We start from the raw sequence: 20,476 nt of genomic DNA, 5'->3' as shown, positions 1-20,476 counted from the left end.
GTCCACTGAAAAACAACTGGCAAGAATGTACAAATAACTATCATCCTTTTCTATAAGGAATACATTTCCTTACATGCTAGAGTTCTAAGTTTCGTAGAACACCGTTAATAGTAAACACTATAGGAATCTGTTATTAATTTACAGACTTTTCAGATTATAGCAATGATTAGAATTTGAAAATTATTTCCTGACAACTAATTATGGCAGGGTGAAAAAGTGGTAAATTTTTCAATATATGAATGTTTAGGCATTTACAGAATGTTGCTATTTATCATGCCTATACTTTTAACCAGATTTGACAATATGTGGCATGATGAGTTTAATTTTCTATAGCACAGTACAAACTCTGCATTTTTCCTAATTATAGCTTCCTACATGTCAGCTCAAATAGGAATAGACTCACTTAGTTCAGCTCAATTTCCACAGCCTGACAGGCACGGATATCAAAATTAATTCTAGAATGAAACTTCATAAAAGAAAATCCTATTTGACAAAAGAACTACTGAGCTTGAATCACAGTTGCATTTGCATTGTGAAGTCCCATTTTTATTTTTACTGTATATAAAATAATGCCAAAGGAGAGACTGAATACCCAGAGAGAGTTCATTTGAGGCATCCTGAGAGTATCTGCCATGTGCAAGTAAAGCAGAAGCCTTTTTTATGACATCTTCAGAACTTGACGATTGAATTACAGTTTTAGTAATCATCCGTTCCCCTTCTCCAGTGTCACTTCTTTTTGTAATATAGTGCATAGAAAAGACTTATGGTTCCAGTTTTATCAGCCTGCAATAAAAATATAACAACTGTTGTATTAAATTATTTAAGTTGTAAACCATTGTGAAAAAGAAAAAGTTTTATCGACAGGCAGGCTGAAAAACTGATTATAATGGAGAGCCAAATGTATTGTGCTGATTATTCCCAATTTTTTCCCTAGTTTAGCATATTGTAAATCTTCAAGATATCTTTCAAAAAAGGTCTGGGTATGTAGGGTTCTTTCATTTGTTGCTTATTTAGAACTGGACATGGAAAGAGACAAACAAAACCTGTATAGTTCCAGGTATCAGTTTATTTTAGCAGAGTTGTGAATGCAAATGGAGTAAGGTATTTGCATATAATACAGAGATACTTAAGGTTATGCAATGGAACAACAAGGTTAATATAGAATATATTAAGGTTAATATAGAGGTATATCTCTCAAGATAATATAGACAGACATTATATGGATATGGAAATCACTCAGTTGTGTCCGACTCTTTGCGACCCCATATTCTGTAGCCTACCAGGCTCCTCCGTCCACGGGATTTTCCAGGCAAGAGTACTGGAATGGGTTGCCATTTCTTTCTCCAGAGCATCTTCCCAACCCAGGGTTCGAACCCAGGTCTCCCGCATTGTAGGCAGACGCATTACCGTCTGAGTCACCAGGGAAGCCCAGACAAACATTAAGTATCAATAAAAAATGATAACTGAAAGAAATTTAAATGTAAAATGAATGCATTTCTCCAGAGTGATACAGACCCAAGAGACTGTCAAGTCTTTTCAGAATTTTTTTTTTCTTATATTGATTTTACAGTCACTCAGTACTGCTACTTTCTATCAAATTATAGTATTCTGATGCTGTGTACAAAAGTTACTAGGCTAAGAACTTTTCTCACTCCAGTGTTCCTCCATTCCTCTAATAGGTATTTCTGTCTGTTGTTCAAGGGCTAAGTCATGTCCAACTCTTTGTGACCCCATGAATTGCAGCACACCAGGCTTCTCCATCCTTCACTATCTCCCAGAGTTTACTCAAACTCATGTCCATTGAGTTGATGATACCATTGAACCATCTCATCTTCTGTCACCCTCTTCTCCTCATGCTCTCAATCTTTCCCAGCATCAGGATTTTTTCCAAAGAGTTGGTTCTTCACATCAGGTGGCCAAAGTATTAGAGCTTCAGCTCCAGCATCAGTCCTTCCAATGAATATTCAGGGTTGATTTCCTTTAGGATTGACAGGTTTGATCTCCGTGCAGTCCAAGGGATTCTAAAGAATCTTCTCCAGCACCACAATATGAAAGCATTAATTCTTCTGTGCTCAGCCTTTATTATGATCCAACTCTCACATCCGTACATGACTACTGGCAAAGTCATAGCTTTGACTATACAGACCTCTGTGGGTAAACTGATGTCTCTGCTTTTAATGTGCTTACTGTCTAGGTTTGTCATAGCTTTTCTTCCAAGGAGCAAGCATCTTTTAATTTTGTGGCTGCAGTTATCATCTGCAGTGATTTTGGAGCCCAAGAAAATAAAATCTGTCACTGATTCCACTTTTTCCCCACCTGTTTGCCATGAAGTGATGAGACCGGATGCCATGATCTTATTTTTCTGAATGTTGAGTTTTAAACTAGCTGTTTCTTTTTTTAATTAACTCATTTTAATTGGATAAATCACTTTACAATATTGTAATGGCTTTTGCCATACATTACCATGAATCAGCCACAGGTATACATGTGTCCCCCCATAGTGAACTCCCCTCCCATCTCCCTCGCTACCCTATCCCTCTGGGCTGTCCCAGCGCACCGGCTTTGGATGCCCTGCTTTATGTATTGAACTTGCACTGGTCATCTATTTTATATATGGTAATATACATGTTTCAATGCTATTCTCTCAAATCATCCCACCTTTGCCATGTCCCACTGAGTCCAAAAATCTGTTCTTTACATCTGTGTCTCCTTTGTGGCCCTGCATGTAGGATCATCACCACTATCTTTCTAAATTCCATACTTGTGCCTTAATATACAGTATTTGTCTTTCTCTTTCTGACTTATTTCACTCTGTGTAACAGACTCCAGGTTGAGACTATACTATATAAAGCTACAGTCATCAAGACAGTATGGTACTGGCACAAAGACAGAAATATAGATCAATGGAACAAAATAGAAAGTCCAGAGATAAATCCATGCACCTATGGATTCCTTATCTTTGAAAAAGGAGGCAAAAATATATAACGGAGGAAAGACAATCTCTTTAACAAGTGATGCTGGGAAAACTAATCAACTATGTGTAAAAGAATGAAACTAGAACATTTTCTAATAACATTCACAAAAATAAACTCAAAGTGGATTAAAGGCCTAAATGTAAGACCAGAAACTATAAAACTCTTAGAGGAAAACATAGGCAGAACACTCTCTAACATAAATCACAGCAAGATCTTCTATGACCCACCTCCTCAGTTCAGTTCAGTTCAGTCACTCAGTCGTGTCTGACTCTTTGCGACCCCATGAATTGCAGCACGCCAGGCCTCCCTGTCCATCACCAACTCCTGGAGTTCACTCAGACTCACGTCCATCAAGTCAGTGATGCCATCTAGCCATCTCATCCTCTGTCGTCCCCTTCTCCTCCTGCCCCCAATCCCTCCCAGCATCAGAGTCTTTTCCAATGAGTCAACTCTTCGCAGGCAGAGTACATCATGAGAAACGCTGGACTGAAAGAAACACAAGCCAGAATCAAGATTGCTGGGAGAAATATCAATAACCTCAGATATGCAGCTGACACCACCCTTATGGCAGAAAGTGAAGAGGAACTCAAAAGCCCCTTGATGAAAGTGAAAGTGGAGTGAAAAAGTTGGTTTAAAGCTCAACATTCAGAAAACGAAGATCACGGCATCCGGTCCCATCACTTCATGGGAAATAGATGGGGAAACAGTGGAAACAGTGTCAGACTTTATTTTTGGGGGCTCCAAAATCACTGCAGATGGTGACTGCAGCCATGAAATTAAAAGACACTTACTCCTTGGATGAAAAGTTATGACCAACCTAGATAGCATATTGAAAAGCAGAGACAAAAAAAGAAAAACAGAGACATTACTTTGCCAACAAAGGTCCATCTAGTCAAGACTATGGTTTTTCCAGTGGTCATGTATGGATATGAGAGTTGGACTGTAAAGAAAGCTGAGCGCCAAAGAATTGATGCTTTTGAACTGTGGTGTTAAAGACTCTTGAGAGTCCCTTGGACTGCAAGGGGATCCAACCAGTCCATTCTGAAGGAGATCAGACCCACACCTAGAGTAATGCAAATAAAAACAAAAATAAACAAATGGGACCAAATTAAACATAAAAGCTTTTGCACGATGAAGGAAACTAAACCAGTTTTTTCATTCTTCTCTTTCATCCGCATCTTTAGTTCCTCTCTGCTTTCTGCCATTAGAGTGATATCATCTGCATACCTGAGGTTGTTGATTTCTCCTGGCAATTTTGATTCCAGCTTGTGATTCATCCAGCCCGGCATTTCACATTATGTACTCTGCATATAAGTTAAATAAACAGGGTGACAATATACAGCCTTGATATACTCCTTTCCCAATTTGGAACCAGACCATTGTTCCATGTCTGGTTCTAACTATTGCTTCTTGACCTGCATACAGGTTTCTCAGGAGACAGGTAAGGTGGTCCGGTATTCCCAACTCTTGAAGAATTTTCCACAGTTTGTTGTGATTCACACAGTCAAAGGCTTTAGCATAGTCAATGAAGAAGAAGTAGATTTTTTTTTTTCTGGCATTTGCTTGCTTTTTCTATGATACAATGGATGTTGGCAATTTGATCTCTAGTTCCTCTGCCTTTTCTAAATCCAGCTTGTACATCTAGAAGTTCTTGGTTCATATACTGTTGAAGGCTAGCTTGAAGAATTTTGAGCATTAGCTTGCCAGAAAGTGAAATGAGCACAATTGTATGGTAGTTTGAATATTCTTTGGCATTGCTTTTCTTTGGGCTGGAATGAAAACTGACTCTTTCCAGCCCTGTGGCCACTGCCTAGTTTTCCAAGTTTACTGGCATATTGAATGCAGCACTCTCACAGCATCATCTTTTGGATTTGAGACAGCTCAGCTGGAATTCCATCACCTCCAGTAGCTTTGTTCATAGTGATGCTTCCTAAGGCCCACTTGACTTCACATTCCAGGATGTCTGACTCCAGGTGAGTGATCACATCATCATGGTTATCTAGTTCATTAAGACCTTTTTTGTATAGTTCTTCCATGTATTCTTGCCACCTCTTCTTAATGTCCCTGACATTTCTGTCCTTTATTGTGCCCATCTTTGCATGAAATGTTCCCTTGGTATTTCCAATTTTCTTGAAGAGATCTCTAGTCTTTCCCATTCTTTTGCTTTCCTCTATTTCTTTGCACTGATCACTGAGGAAGGCCTACTTATCTCTCCTTGCTATTCTCTGGAACTCTACATTCAGGTGGGTGTATCTTTCCCTTTATCCTTTCCCTTTCGCTTCTCTTCTTTTCTCAGCTATTTGTAAACTGTTAATTTGTCTGTCTGTCTAGTACCATATCTCCTCCAGAACTTTCTGTCCATAAGATGCCTCCTTTCCCTTGCACCTATAGGCCACACCTAGGGATCCTGGAGCATTTTCTGGTTTGGTCAGAATGTTGACATTTAACACTTTTGCTCTCCCACACTCCACTCCCTTTCTGCCTCCACAATTGCTGGATATTGAAACAGCTCAAATCAGTCACTCATACCTACCCTCCCCCTCACACACACACAAACACACACAGACGCCTCCTAGCCACCTGGAAGAAAAAAGGGATCCCCTTGACTAAATAATCAGACATTTCTTTAAAGGAAATTAGAATATGGAAGCCCTATATTTCCACTGAGTAAATCAAATCATACAGAGGATTCACAAAAACTATGGGTTAATGGATCCTTTAGTCTTGTGCACAACAGTAATCCTGGCTCTCTTACCTGCTACCACAGATGTTTTCTCTAATCTAGACTCAACAACAAACTGGCCATATTCTCACTTTGATGGTGATTATAATAATGCAATTTCTATGTGCCAGGCCCTTTACATTAACTTATTCAACCCTTATACCATACCCATGAAATATGTATTATTCTGATTCTACAGATATTTAAGACATTTAAGTCTTGCTCAAAGTGGCATAGCTAAAAAGGGTCAGAATTATGATTCAGATTAAGCACATGGCATCCACATGCTTACCAAGTATACTACATTAATACAGAATGATTCAATCTCTAAGTCATCATCACAAAAAGGAAAGAGTAGGATTAAAAAGAAGTGTGTTAGAGTGAAATGGTTTTATAAAGAAATTAAATTAATGTAAGCATTTAAAAAAAAAAAAAAAAAAATAAAAATAAAAAGAAGTGTGGAAGACCTGGTGTTCCTCTCTGGCTTCTCCTCTTCACTCCTTTGTCATACATTTGCTGAGTACAGGTAATGTGCCAGTCTATCCTTGGTCTGAGAGTATAAAGAATAACATATGGTTACTGCCCTCATTATCCATTGAGAAGGAAAACCAGGTAAACAGCTGTAGTTCAGTATGATGTTGTAATTGAAAAACATAAACAAGGCATTATGGGAAGACTGGGAAGAAAATAAAGCCCAAGGAATTCAATGCTTTTACTAAACTTATTGACAGTCTATCTCCAGGAAAAGAGTAGGTTTTCTAAGGGAGAATCCAGACTAGCTCCATTCTAAACTAAGTTTTATGAAAAGTAACTGTCTGCTTGCTCTCCCTACACTAAAAAGGAAAAATACTAGCTAGGTCAACTCCATTCATTTACCTGAAATCAGAAATCATTTACTTCCTTCTTCCTTCCTCACCTACAGTTTTATGAGGCAGGACTCAGATCAATTTGGACAATTTCAATCAGCAGTCTGGAACTGGCCACTTCCCTGACATCTAGACTCCCTAAAGGTACATTGCTTTGTTTAATTAGATCCTCCTACACCTTCCCTTCCAGTTCCACAGCAATGAGACTTTAAAATAAGTAAGCAAAGGCACATGGATAACTGGTCTTTACTATTGATTCCTATTATTGAGACATTCTACCAAGCTGGTTTTATTATATATACATGGCCCAGGAGTAGTGAACCATACTGTTTCTTCCATACTTCCAGAAAGCACTAGATACTTCCTATTATTTATATTATTAAAAACCATGAACTTGAATTCAGAGTGCAGCAGTCAGTAGAGGTACCAGTCATTATGTTTAGCTTCCTAAATAGATAGCAGAGTTTCATTGTTCTTGTTGTTCAGTCACTAAGTCACGCCTGACTCTTTGCGACCCCATTAACTCCAGCATGCCAAGTTTCCCTGTCCTTCACAATCCCCCAGAGTTTGCTTAAACTCATGTCCATTGAGTCAGTGATGCCATCCAACCATCTCATTCTCTGTTGTCCCCTTCTTCTCCTGCCTTCAATCTTTCCCAGGATCAGGGTTTTTTCCAGTGAGTCGGCTCTTCACATTAGGTAGCCAAAGAATTTCATAGGAGAGCCAGAAATTGAAAACACCTTAGAAAAGCCAAGCCACAAAACTTCACAAACAATCCAGGAGAGCTAAAATCTCTTTTCTTTTCTCCTGAGTAACCCAGGTTCCTTTCTCTCTTACCTAAGAATAGCTAGTATCTTTGTAATAAAAGTCTATTAATTTTTCAATCAAGTCAAGAAACAAACAGTGTTTAGACCCTGGCAACAAAATCTATGGTATTACAACTAGAAAGGTCTAGAAAACAAGGTTACCTGACATACCTTGAATAAAGAAGGCTATTAGGAGCTTCAGCCAGAACAGGGGATGAAGGAAAGAGCATCTTCAGATGTTTGACCTACTGTGATGAGATCAGCTAACCAAAGACCAGGCCTGTGTGCTACCCAGCAGATCACTATGGATGCCCAGGTTGGGGTTAAAAAGTTCCTAAAGACAAATGTGTTGGAGAAGACTCTTGAGAGTCCCTTGGACTGCAAGGAGATCCAACCAGTCCATTCTGAAGGAGATCAGCCCTGGGATTTCTTTGGAAGGAATGATGCTAAAGCTGAAACTCCAGTACTTTGGCCACCTCATGCAAAGAGTTGACTCATTGGAAAAGACTCTGATGCTGGGAGGAATTGGGGGCAGGAGGAGAAGGGGACGTCAGAGGATGAGACGGCTGGATGGCATCACTGACTCGATGGACGTGAGTCTGAGTGTACTCCGGGAGTTGGTGATGGACAGGGAGGCCTGGCGTGCTGTGATTCATGGGGTCGCAAAGAGTCGGACACGACTGAGTGACTGAACTGAACTGAACTGAAAGACAAATGAAGAATAACCACCTGACCCAAGAACTGCTAAGAATAATATTTATTCAGGGACTCTATCTATCTGCAGGACCTGGACCTGGAGTTTTTATTTAATGAGAAAAGATAAGAACACTATAACCTGCACTTCAGAAAAGACCTGAAAGGCAAACAAAGAAAGGAGACACACACATATAATCTCAAGAAAAGAAACATTTCTACAAAGGAAAGAATATATGATAGTTTGAGGCAACCAATCAGAGATCAGATGGTTTCATTTGCAGGAAAATGTCCTACAGAAATAAATATTCAGTAACTAGATACAGCAAGCCTTGAAGATAGAAACCACTTTTGTTTACCATAGGAGATTATAAATGTGAACATATCTATGAATAATAACTAGCACTACTGATAATGCAATAATCTCTTACCTTTACATATAACTCAGACAATAAGTGATAACGTCTTTGAATACAAGGGACAATGAATTTGTGTGAGGGATTTAGTTGAAAGTACTGGTTTGTTTCACACCAGCTGTCAAATAGGCCTCTCAAAACTCCTTTAAGTATTGGAAACGGTGACCTGGGGATGAAAGGCCTGTAGCCCAGGAACTGATCCCTTGAGCCACCCAGATCTCGTCACTGACGATTCTGATTAATCCATGCTGACAAACCAGATTTGAATCAATAGAAATTATCTGTAACAAGAAACTAATTGTGTATTTAGTAAGTTCAGGGAAATTTTGGGTGGCTTTAAATTTATATGGAAAAGACTCTATTGACTTTTGGAATCAAAATTCATACCACCTTAAGGCAATATTGCCTTGGGTTGTAATAACTTATGGTGTTCTATTTTCTCTCTTGAGTAACGTATGGTCTGAAGGCATGTAATCTGTTTACTCGTAGACTATGAAAATTCTGTAATTGTTATTTACGGGGACTTAAGATCTATGTACATAATGAGAAAAGCACAGAACATGTACCTCTTATACTACTTTCATACAAAACATCCCTGTTTAAATGAACCAGCAAATCACAGCCAATTTCAAGCCACTTTACAATCTCAGTTCAAATTATGCAGTGGCTTAGAATAGTAAAAAGATGTCCCTAAAGTTGCATCATCTTTAGGAGACAGGAGACCTCAGGTGTTAGAGAGCTGCTGAGAGGCAAAGTGGATGAACCAATGAACCAGTGCTGAATTTATATTGTACTTTTCACACACGAAGATTATCTAGGCCTCCAGTACACCTACACATGAATCCATGTGTGACATCTAACTCTTCACTTAATTTCCTTATGGACCATTTTTCTGGAAAGGAAGATGGAAAATTTCAGCCAGCCACAAATGGACTGAGACCCTCCAATCTCATTTCACATCGAGTAGGTGTCCCAGACAGGGTTTGAAACTGAGCTACAAAGGTGAAAAAAAGAGAGAGAAAATACTAATAGAGCTAAACAAATGGCCCTTCATAGGAGCTACGGCATCAGCTCAAACTAGGTTTGTCTTAGTATCTAGAGTAAAGCCTTGCCTCGTGCTCTTTGCAATACAGTAGTATTAAAATCCTCTTTTTAGCAGAAACTGCTAACATATCTAACAGAAGGACCTTACTAATCGTTTCTCTCTCAAGGAGGAAAAAAGTCTAAAGGCCAGAGCTTGAGGTCACAGGTCTATGAGGGAATGTGGCAAGGTCTGTACTTTATCAAATGCAGGAGCCACAAGAAACCTTCACCTCTTAACCAGGTTGCTCTTTTTGTGGCCAAAAACAGAACTCTTCAAACCGTTCTTTGCCTTAGATGGATAAAAATCCCTCTGAATATTCACCAGACCCCCTCTAGCATGACTGCATTGGTTATATTAAGGATTTTAGGCAGACTATTAGGATTTGTTCTGAATAGTTGCGCCACGGTACCAAGCACATGTAGGGCAATAGGTGAAAAGGCAAAGAACCTCTGTTTAATAGAGTTTACATGCTGTATGGGTCTAAATTGTTTAGCTGCCTGATAGAATTTTTATAAAGCCTAAAATAAATATCCATAAACTTAACAGATATGCAGGAGAACTTAAAAAACTGCTTGTTTTTTTCCTTTAAAGATCACACTTTTTTCCCATAACAGTAAACAGCATGATAAAATGCCTTCAATATATCATAAATTATGGAAAATAACCACTGACTTTTCAAGATAGTTTAGGATATAAATACTTGGATAGTAATGCTATAGATGGTTTTCAAATACGAGTGAGAAGTATTTCCAAACTCATCACTGTTCAAATAAATTATGAATGTGATATAAATTAAAAATTAGAATATTAGCCACACTTAGAAAAAATAGTTCTAGAATAGTCCATTTACTCATTACATACATTGATTTGAAATTGTACAGATTTGAAAACCATTGACAATGGACCTAGAACCACTATTAATATATCTGAAAATCTATTTGATTTTATCCTTTGGCTGTCTCCCTGGTTCAGTGGTATCACCTAAAGATTCAAGTAATCCCTCAGTTCACTAATGTGTTTACCAAATATCCTAACTGATACCATTTAAAAGAAATAACAAAATAAAAGTAACCTTAAGAAGATATAACAGTAGTATCCTAGGCTGTCTTCAAAAATTTTCCCTATTCTCTAAACCACATCTCCAGCCCTGACTTGTCACAGAGCCCCATTCCTGTGTGTCATCTATGTATAACATATTTCCAATTGAATTTTCCTCAGTATCTCAGACATTATAAACCAGGGATGAGCAATCTATGACCCATGGCCAACTTTGGCCAGCAGTCTGTTTTTGTAAAGGCGTATTAAAACTCAGCTACCTATATTAATTTACATATGTCTGTGGCTTCTTTTGCCCTACAGTGACACAGTTGAGCAACAGATCATACAGTCCACAAAGTCCTTTACAGAAAAAAATCTGTCAATCTGTTATAAACACAAAAGAAAACTTACGATCTTTTCCCTAAAACATGTGCCTCTCTTCAGTTCCTACTTCCTGTTGTTGTTTAGTTGCTGTCATATCTGACTTTTGCGACCCCATAGACTGTAGCCCACCAGGCTCCTCTGTCCGTGGCATTTCCCAGGCAAGAATACTGGAGTGGGTTGCCATTTCCTCCTCCAGGGGATCTTCCTGACCGAGGGATAGAACCTGCGTCTCCTGCCTTGGCAGGTGGATTCTTTACCACTGAGCCACCAGGGAAGGTACAACTATAACTCTAATTTGGGGGCTTATCATGACACATTCATTTTATTGCCTCGCCTCCATTCTAGTTATATACTGCTGCGTAACAGAACACTCCAAACATAATGACTTAAAAAACCACCATTGTTTTATATCTCATGATTCTATGAATCAGAAATTTGGGCAAGATTCTGCCGGGCAATTGTTCTGCTCCATTTAGCATGAATGAGAGTTGCTCATTGGAATTTATCTGATAGCTGGCTTGTCTGGAGGGCTCAAGGCAGCTTCATTCACATGTCTGGTGCCTTCATGGGGACAGCTGGACAACTGGATTCAGCTGGGCCCTTTTGCTTGCCCTGTAGTCTTCAGTTTCGCTCATCTGACACCACCATTCCTTGGTGACTTTCACTGTGTACATCTTCCCTATGTTTGAGTTTGTTGAGGATGCTTTTGCTTGGCTCCTGTCTCCCAGAGTTTCCAGCACAGTGTCACTAAGCACTCAAATGTTATCCTATTAATAGGCTTTAACTTATGACCTGTTTGCTTCAAAATAATATCTTCTAGGCCTGACTAATTCTGTTACGCATCAGGGCTAGGATAATCTGCACTCCTGAAGAGCATCCTAAGGGAATTTAGGAGTGTTTTTCTGTTTAGTGCTACTATTACCTTTTGCCAGCCTGGATGAACATACTATGACAGAGACAGAGAGAGTAATTAGGGGTAGGGGTGGGGAAGAAGAACACAGGGTATAACTCAGTGTCATATATGAAGTAGATACCAAATAAATATTAAATGAAGACGATAAGCCCACATCATGACTGATGGATTTGTGCGGAGAAGCCAATGAATGACATTTTTAAACATGCCATAGTCCTTTGGGCACTTTTATAAAGCTCAATTAATTCTGGTATTAAGGAACAAATATAATTTATATCATTCTAAATAAAATCATAACAAAGGGGAGAAAAGTACCATAGAAAAGTAGGTATAATTAGCTAATTTAAAATTCAATCTCTTACTATGTTACTGAATCTGCGTTTGTTTATAGTTTCCCTAGAACCTTAACAGTGCCAGAAACATGAAGGTTAGTCAAGGAATACAATTCTTTGAAGCTATCTACTTGCCATGCTAGTATTCTATATGCTATAAACCCAAATAGATGGTGTTCCTGGCATGTAGTTACAAAACTATCTGAAGAAAAGGACTATTTTAGGCAAAATTAGGGGTTATATTTTGCAAAGTAACTAGAAATAAGAAAAGTTTGCTGTAATATTTACTGCTTTAGAACCCTCCTCCCCGCCACAAAAAGAATCTCTATTTTTTTTTAATTTTAATTGGAGGCTAATTACTTTACAATATTGTAGTGGTTTTTGCCATACATTGACATGAATCAGCCATAGGTGTACATGTGTTCCCCATCCTGAACCCCCTTCCCACCTCTCTCCCCATCCCATCCCTCTGGGTCATCCCAGTGCACCAGCCCTGAGCACCCTGTCTCATGCATTGAACTTGGACTGGCGAAGATTCTCTATTTTGGACCAGAATATAGCTCCATGTGAATTTTTAAGATCTGGTATTACTTAGCTTCACTTCTGGTGTTTTAAGATGACATCAGAAGGAGCCTTGCCTTTTCTTACAGAAAAGCCTAATGGCTAGCTAATTCTGGAAAGAATTTCTTCCCTGCTGCTATTCTTAGCCAGAGACAGTCATTTGAATGCTTTACACACACACACACACACACAAAAAGGCCTCAAGCCTCCTCCTGTTTCACCTTTTCATTGCTCAGTGATCATTTAGAAAGCAGACTTGTTCCAGACAGCTTTAATTAAACTGTACCAAGGAAGCAGATAGATGTCAATGGGAATGATCCATAACATGAGGCTAAGCATGTATTTAACACTGTTCCATCCAGTTCAATCACCTTCTAGCATTTCAGTGGCTTTATATTCATGTGGCAAAGAATGAATGTGTATATGTGTGTTTTTTTAATCCATCCCATTAGTGGCCATATGCTTGGGCTTCAATGGATATAAGAACTGTCTGCAATCTGCCAGGGATTTAGGGACATCAATAATTTGTGAATAGTCATGTTGGTACTGGTCGAAGGGTTAAGTGCTCTGCACACCAGGGGCACCTCTTAGGGGATCTGAACTCTTAGTTGACTGTTAGGGACCTTATCCCCTGTGGGGCTTCCTACTACATGCTGCTTGTCAGATACATCCAGCTGTAGCTGGGAAGCATTATCAGCTTGGGGATTTAAAGATCTGTGTTAAGTACTGATAGAATGGTATCTTTGAGTTAAAAAGCGGGGAGTATATTGTGGCAAACTCAAGGAGGTTTTCACGGTCCATGTGAAGCATATGTTCTCTCCTTTTGCATGTTCTTTCATATATTCCTCATGGCTAAATAACACAGCATCCTTCTGAGAAGAGTTTATATTTAACATTTGCTCCCACAGTTGTCTGGTAGATTAGACTGTGTCAGTCAAAGTAGAAAGACAAATGTCTCTTTAAGAGAAATTTTGCCATAAAAGGCTTTTCTTCCTATTCCCCTAAAGAAGATGAGGGACAGGTAACGTGAATGAATTTTGAAGTACTGGTCTTCCCTGAAGATTTCTCAAATAAGGTTATTTTAATACTGAAAGAAACAGAGATCACATAAAACCTTTTGCCTTATGTGTTAGCCCGTGACTTCATGTCCACCTAAAGCCTTGTCTGTCTTACTCACTATTGCAGCCCCTGCACTTGGCACAGTGCCTGGCAGATGAAAGTGAAAGAGAAAGTGAAGTCGCTCAGTTGTGTCTGACTCTTTGCGATCCCATGGACTGTAGCCCACCAGGCTCCTCAGTCCATGGGATTCTCCAGGCAAGAGTACTGGAGTGGGTTGCCATTTCCTTCTCCAGGGGATCTTCCCAACCCAGGGATCAAACCCGGGTCTCCGGCACTGCAGGTAGACACTTTACCATCTGAGCCAAGTACTTAACAAATGCTTGTGGGACGAAAGGATGGATGGATAGATGGGAGAAAGAGAGGAACGGAAGAAAATACTTGGGGGAATTCTTTTGTAAGTCTGACCTGCATGCAAGTAGTTGCTCTCTAGAATTTTCTAGGAGCTATTTTGGATCTGGGAATGGCTGTTTGGCAATAAAACTTTCCATAGTTTTAATGGATAGGGATTTCAGAGCAAACTTACAGTAGTATGACCTCTTAGTAATACTAGCACTTAGTTCTCTTATTGAGTAAAGATAGGAATAATTATGTTGTGATGACAGGTTTCCATCAGATTATTTTTGCTACCATATATCTAGATGTGGTTTTGTTAAAACAATATAACAATATTAAACAATATTAACAATATAAACAATATTAACAATATAAAAAAATATTAAAATATGACTGGATACTACCATAGTAAAGCATACTGTGGTTTCTTAAAGGAGAGTAATGATGATGAAGTAAGCAGAGGGCTCTTCAGTCCTTCTTTCCTTATATGTGTAATCTGACCTTTATAAATATAGAGATAGTTTGTCTAGTTTACAGTTGAGATTCTATGTGTGTTCATTTCCAGTAATTCCAGCCTTCTTACCTTGGAGTCATTTTATCCATTCCTTAATTGTCCCTAGTTGATGTCTAGAAAGTCTTTTTAAACTTCTTAACTGCACAGTGAGGCCTCAGTGGACACCTAGATTGTGTCTGCTTGGGAAGATGCCAAGCACTAATGAGTATTTTGTTTAATGTAATGGAAACTGAAAGCGCATGGCTTCTTCCTTGACTGATCAATGCCCACTTCTGTTGTTTGAAGGTATCTATAGATTCTGAATTCTAGAAAAAAGGTCACAAAGGGGCAGCTGCTTAGTGTCTGCCTAGGAAGTACTTGAGGATTCAGAAATTGTGCTTATATGCGCTCAGTATAGGTAGAAAGTACTAGAGTTAGTACTTTAGCCTCTCTGTTCAGATAAGCCAGCCTTTCTTTCAAACCCAAATTCCATAATCTTAAACTTTGCCATGTTAATTTAAACTATTTCATGTTAATTTATTCCCTAATTATTATTTTTTTAAATCATGTTGTTAAATTTTAGGCCAAGCAATATACACTTCTATGTAATCATTTATTTTGGTATTATTTTATTATTATAAAGGAATTGATATATATCATATTTGCTTTATTGTTTGCTTTTTCCAAGTTTAAGTCACAATGTGTTCAGCACAAATTTTAGTGTAAATAATTAAGACACTATTTCTTAGTTATATAAACAGATTTGCTGAAAAACCAAACCTTAAGCAATTCAGTAGGCCAACAAGATCAAGTATGTTTGAGTAAAAAGTAATGATTTCCATGTGTTACTAATGTTCTACACACAACTAAGTGGAAAGCGTAGAGGGTGTTTCTAAGATTTCATTGAACCATATCTGGCTGAACAGATACAGAGCTCCCTTTGGTTGTACTTATAATTTACAGCCTACTTGAATGTGCTAGATAATTTTCAAAAGTAAAGATTTCAAGCCACTTAAAAACTCAAAAGAGATTTACCTCTCATCTAAAGCTTCCTGGGTTTAAAGATCTCATAAAAGGTCCATGGAGATGGTAAGAAAAGATGGGTTTTAAATCTGAAGAATGGAAATAATTTAATTCTTCAACGTTGACTATAATGACTCACTTTCTCTTTGTTTATTTCCAAACTATCATCTTGCTTCAATCATACTATTATATACCTTTAAGAGACTCTGGAACAACACATCCCAAGCCTCCCTGAATTAGAGTTTATAATAGAAACCCTGCCTGACCCTTAATAACTGTTACTTTACTGAAATACTGTAATACTTAAACTAAGTTGCTTATTACACCAAACATGAAGTCCTTTGACCCTTAAGGTTCAATATTGATCAGCCCTACTTCTGTCAATACTCACCTCGAGTGTCAACAGTTTTCAATGTGGAATAAATTCAAGAATGGATAGTCTTTTTAATCCATAGAAATTTAAAACACTTCATTCCTACGCATTATAATTCTGACCCAGTTAAATAATTGCTTATTTCTTCCATACTCTGACTGGAGATGGGGCATCATTGTGAGTATATCATTCAATGTGATTACAATAAGTTAGCTATAAATGATTCTTACATTGGGTACGGGATTCATGTAAAAATTTTAACTGATAAAATGTTTCTCCAAAAGAAGACTTAAAGCAAGTGTACTGCAAATTCAACAAAAGTGGCTGAGCAATTTTTTAATCTTGAGATCATGAGGGGGAAATGCTTTTAAAAAGAATATTCAAGTGCTTGCTTTGCCCTTGGATAATGCAATAGCAGATTCACTTTTTTTAAGCTGTCATATTTTTCAGATTGTCAAATGCATATCAAAGAGCTATTCTCTTGGCAAATTTTATGAATTTCAGTTCCGTTTTCTTGACAATTTAAAATTCAATTATTCCAATTATAACTAAAGGTCATTAGTCTAATGTGGCAACTTCATGACAATTTTAGTTACAAGAGAATTTCTCAGTTTAGAGAGGAAATTCTGCCATATGAGAAATTTTTATTGTACTAAAAAGTTGGATGATAGTAGAAAAGATTTTGGTTTTCTTCTCATGCTTTTATTATTTACTAATGAAAACATATACTTATTATAAATATGTGACTGGAAGAAAATTACATAATATCTCATGCCTCACTTCTATGATTAACATCACCAAATTAATAGCAAATGCCTTCTGATATTGCTGGTTTTATCATCATTATATTTTTTCTTGAATATTTCTTTTGAATTGCATTCCTTTCTAATTTTAAATAACCTTAACCTGAACATCATTTTCAGATCTAGGGGAATACATTTTCATTTCAATCATGTTACAGGTAGAATTTCTATTAAGATGAAAAAGGAGATAGTTGGAGACCTGGTAAATATTTTAACATTGGTTCTACTTGGTGTGATAATGGAGAACTCCTCAGGGAAAACATACCACAGAACCAGACACAGTGGGTGCTGAATGTCAGGCCCACAAAATACAAGAGTCTTTATCCTTGTCCTACCTCCAAAGAAACTGACTTTGCAGTGGCAGATAAATGGTAGATAAATGCATTCAACAGCTATCAGTTGTGCATCTGCTCTGTGCAAGGTCAATAGTGAAAACTCACCATTTTCTGTTTTTGCATTTTAGTGTTTCAGACCCTGTTAGAGGTAGAGATGAACAAGATGGTACCTGCACTGGTCCCGGTACCCGTGATGCATTTACCCTGAGGAGAAATGGTCCATGTGGCTTGCCGGCAAGCACTTAGCTTGCTTGGGAGCAAGCTCTCCACACTAACTGTTCTCATCACCGTTCTGAAATCTCTGTGTCACGGACGCACAGCTGTCCTAAGGATTTTAATACTGCAATTCATAGGCCTTTTGTTAAACAATAAGCCCCCAAATGCCTTTCTACCTAGATGTAAACATGTGTTTCCCTTCAAGATTTCAAAAATGTTCCCTAGCAACACAAACTCTCTGAACTTTTAGCTTCCTGCTAGAGTCGTGTAAAGTCAGCCTCTTCTGAGTCACTGGTTGATTTTTTTCTGGCAGTATGGTTTACCAATTGCCTCATCATTATCATTTCTTGTCCACTGACCAGAAAGGCTGGAGGTGTACATGACAGTTGTGTTTGGCATTCTATATGGTCTCCCTATCAGCTCACTTTTGAGGCCCAGTATTTAGCAGAGACTGTTCTTTTCTATACAGCAGCTCATTAGTTTCACCCACTATTGTGCTAAGCATGCATTTTACCTGCACTATTTCATTTCACCCTCACAGTGATCCTCTGTGGTGCAGAGATAAAAATGACTAGGATGTGATCACCACAAACTGAAGAACCAGGACATGAACCAGGAGGATCTGACTCCAGAGCTCTTGTTCTTAACCACGTCATTTATACTGCTTCTGCAAGAATGGCCTTTATATAATTAAAATTATATAATTTATTTTAAAAATTTATTAGAAGAGTAAATCCTAAGAACACAAAAACTAACTCTTGGTCAAAACGAACGCTTTTTTATTGGTGTGCTGAAGAGACTGCTGGAGAGACATGTACCTTTACTGTTAATTTACAAGTAGGACACAGGAGCAGAAAATGTGGTGATAAAAGACTATTTCTGTCTTTTTAGACATTCAGCACATTCTCCCATCACCTAATTGTTTAGATATGTATTCTGCAGTGTCCTTTAGCTTCCCTACCATAGTCAAGGCTTCCCTGGTGGCTCAGAGGTTAAAGCATCTGCCTCCAATGCAGGAGACCTGGGTTCAATCCCTGGGTTGGGAAGATCCCCTGGAGAAGGAAATGGCACCCCACTCCAGTACTCTTGCCTGGAGAATCCCATGGACGGAAGAGCCTGGTAGGCTACAGTCCACAGGGTCGCAAAGAGTTGGACACGACTGAGCCACTTCACTTCACTTCACTTCACCATAGTCACTGTATAGCTATTTGCATGTAAGTGGTGAGGTTTATTTTGAATAAAGAGTGAATGTAACTTTCATTTTTGCCTGTAATATATAAACATGAATCGATAAAAATTCTTCCTGAATCTTCTCCAAGAAATGGCATGCATTTCCAATTAATCTCATAACTTTAACTGTTTGGCCATGTTCCACGATTGATAGATGTTATTTTAGTTCAGATACAAAGAAGAGAGAGAAAGAATACACCCAGGCCAGAGGATGGGGTATATATTAAGTTTTAATCACATTTTGCTCACCTAGTCAGTGTTTTTTTTGAAACCCAACATACTTTGGTTGATCTCTGGGACTATTGTTGTCAGTTCTTAACAGATTGCAAAAATGACATGCCCTACAGAATCCATCAAATTGGTGACAGAACTTACACAGGGTCTAGGACATCAAGGCTATCCGTTACCTTTCAAGGGTGGGTGTCCATGGAAAATCACTAAGCCTCTATAAAAGATGGCTTTTAAGGAGCAGTTTGGCTGATGGGCTGGGAGAGAAGGAACTTGAAGTCTGACTAAAGATATTCAATGAAAGTAAGAAAAACATAAGGCAGAAACTAAAGAACTTTTGAGATATTAAAAAACCATATATTTTCCTTCATTATTGTCTACATGACAGTATCCAAAACCCTTCATGCAAGGCCCTCCAGAAGCTGTGCTGACCTGTTTTTCAGGTCTTACTTCCCAGAATTCTCCCCTGTGTTTTCTGCCCTCTATCACACTGGGTGCTTTTTCCCAGCGCCATGGTATACCTTCATGTCTGAGTGCCCCTGGTACCTTTCCACCTCTGCCCCCGTGTCATCTGCTTCACAAAATGCCACTCTCTTTTTATGAGAACTCTGCACCTCTCCTCTCTCCCACCTCCACTCACCACACCCAACAAGCACAAGTAACTGCCTTTTCCCCAAGCTCCTCTAGTTCTCTCAGAATCTTCTTTATCATGCTGACATTTGCTAAGGGTCAAATGCAGAGCCTCTTTCAAGGTCTTGTCTCCAAATCTAGTCACATAAAGTACTGGAGGTTAGGGCTTCAACATATGGATTCTGGGCAAACACAATTCAGCCCCTAAGAGTATCCACTACCTCATTCATCCTTACAAGCAACAGCTGCAGCCTCTCTGTACCTCTGCACTATTTTCACCATTAGTTTCGTCAAAAACACAGCGTTTCTGTGCCTAACTCTACTCCTTCCGGCTCCCACAGTCTAGACCTCAAGTCTATTTATTTTGCAAAGGGACTTTGTTCCTTAATGAGTGAATAAAGACAATGGTTCCAAATTCCAGGGTTTCTTACAGAGTTTAAATTGTCAAATGCCAAGCCCTTGTGTCAATATAAGGAAACAGAAAAACAACTCCCTTTTTTAGCACCAAGAAAACAGGAAACAAATATATTTTGGGGAGGTTGCAGTCATTAAAAGCTTGAGAAAGGAATATAAAGGTACATATACTAGCCATTTCAAGTGGACAAACGCTGGCCTAGTTAAGGAGGATGACTGGTGCTTACTACCTAGTGTATCAGCCTACATTCTGACCCTGGGACCTATGAAACACCCATGGACATGAAGGGATTCTTTCTTGTGAAAAAAAAAAAAAAGTGCTAACTTTTCAGAGGGTCCTAATTCCAGGCCAAAATGAGGAGCATTGACTAAAGCCTCTTTAGAATTCTGCAAACTTTCCTGTTTCCACATTCGTCAGGGGTAAGCAGGCGGACTCTTAGGCAGTATGAAGACACTATGTTAGAGGGCTCACCTATTTCTGTCTCCTCT

General features: G+C 38.6%; 1 long non-coding RNA gene and 1 other non-coding gene across 5 annotated transcripts in view; one reads left to right on the top strand and one right to left on the bottom strand.

Moving 5' to 3' along the window:
* Positions 1-20,476, bottom strand: part of LOC133256021 (uncharacterized) — a 140,486-nt gene that overhangs the window by 28,518 nt on the left and 91,492 nt on the right. The window contains exon 3 of one of the 4 annotated variants that reach the window (XR_009739079.1): positions 593-783. The exons of the other annotated variants lie outside the window; for them this stretch is intronic. This is a non-coding gene — a long non-coding RNA (uncharacterized LOC133256021). The remainder of the gene's footprint in view (positions 1-592; positions 784-20,476) is intronic. 4 annotated transcript variants of the gene reach the window in all.
* TRNAW-CCA (transfer RNA tryptophan (anticodon CCA)) lies at positions 18,460-18,531 on the top strand. Its single transcript has one exon. It is a non-coding gene; the product is annotated as a tRNA-Trp (tRNA).

The sequence above is a fragment of the Bos javanicus genome, chromosome 10, assembly GCF_032452875.1.
Source record: "Bos javanicus breed banteng chromosome 10, ARS-OSU_banteng_1.0, whole genome shotgun sequence".
Lineage (NCBI taxonomy): Eukaryota > Metazoa > Chordata > Mammalia > Artiodactyla > Bovidae > Bos > Bos javanicus.
This window is presented reverse-complemented; position numbering and strand designations above follow the sequence as displayed.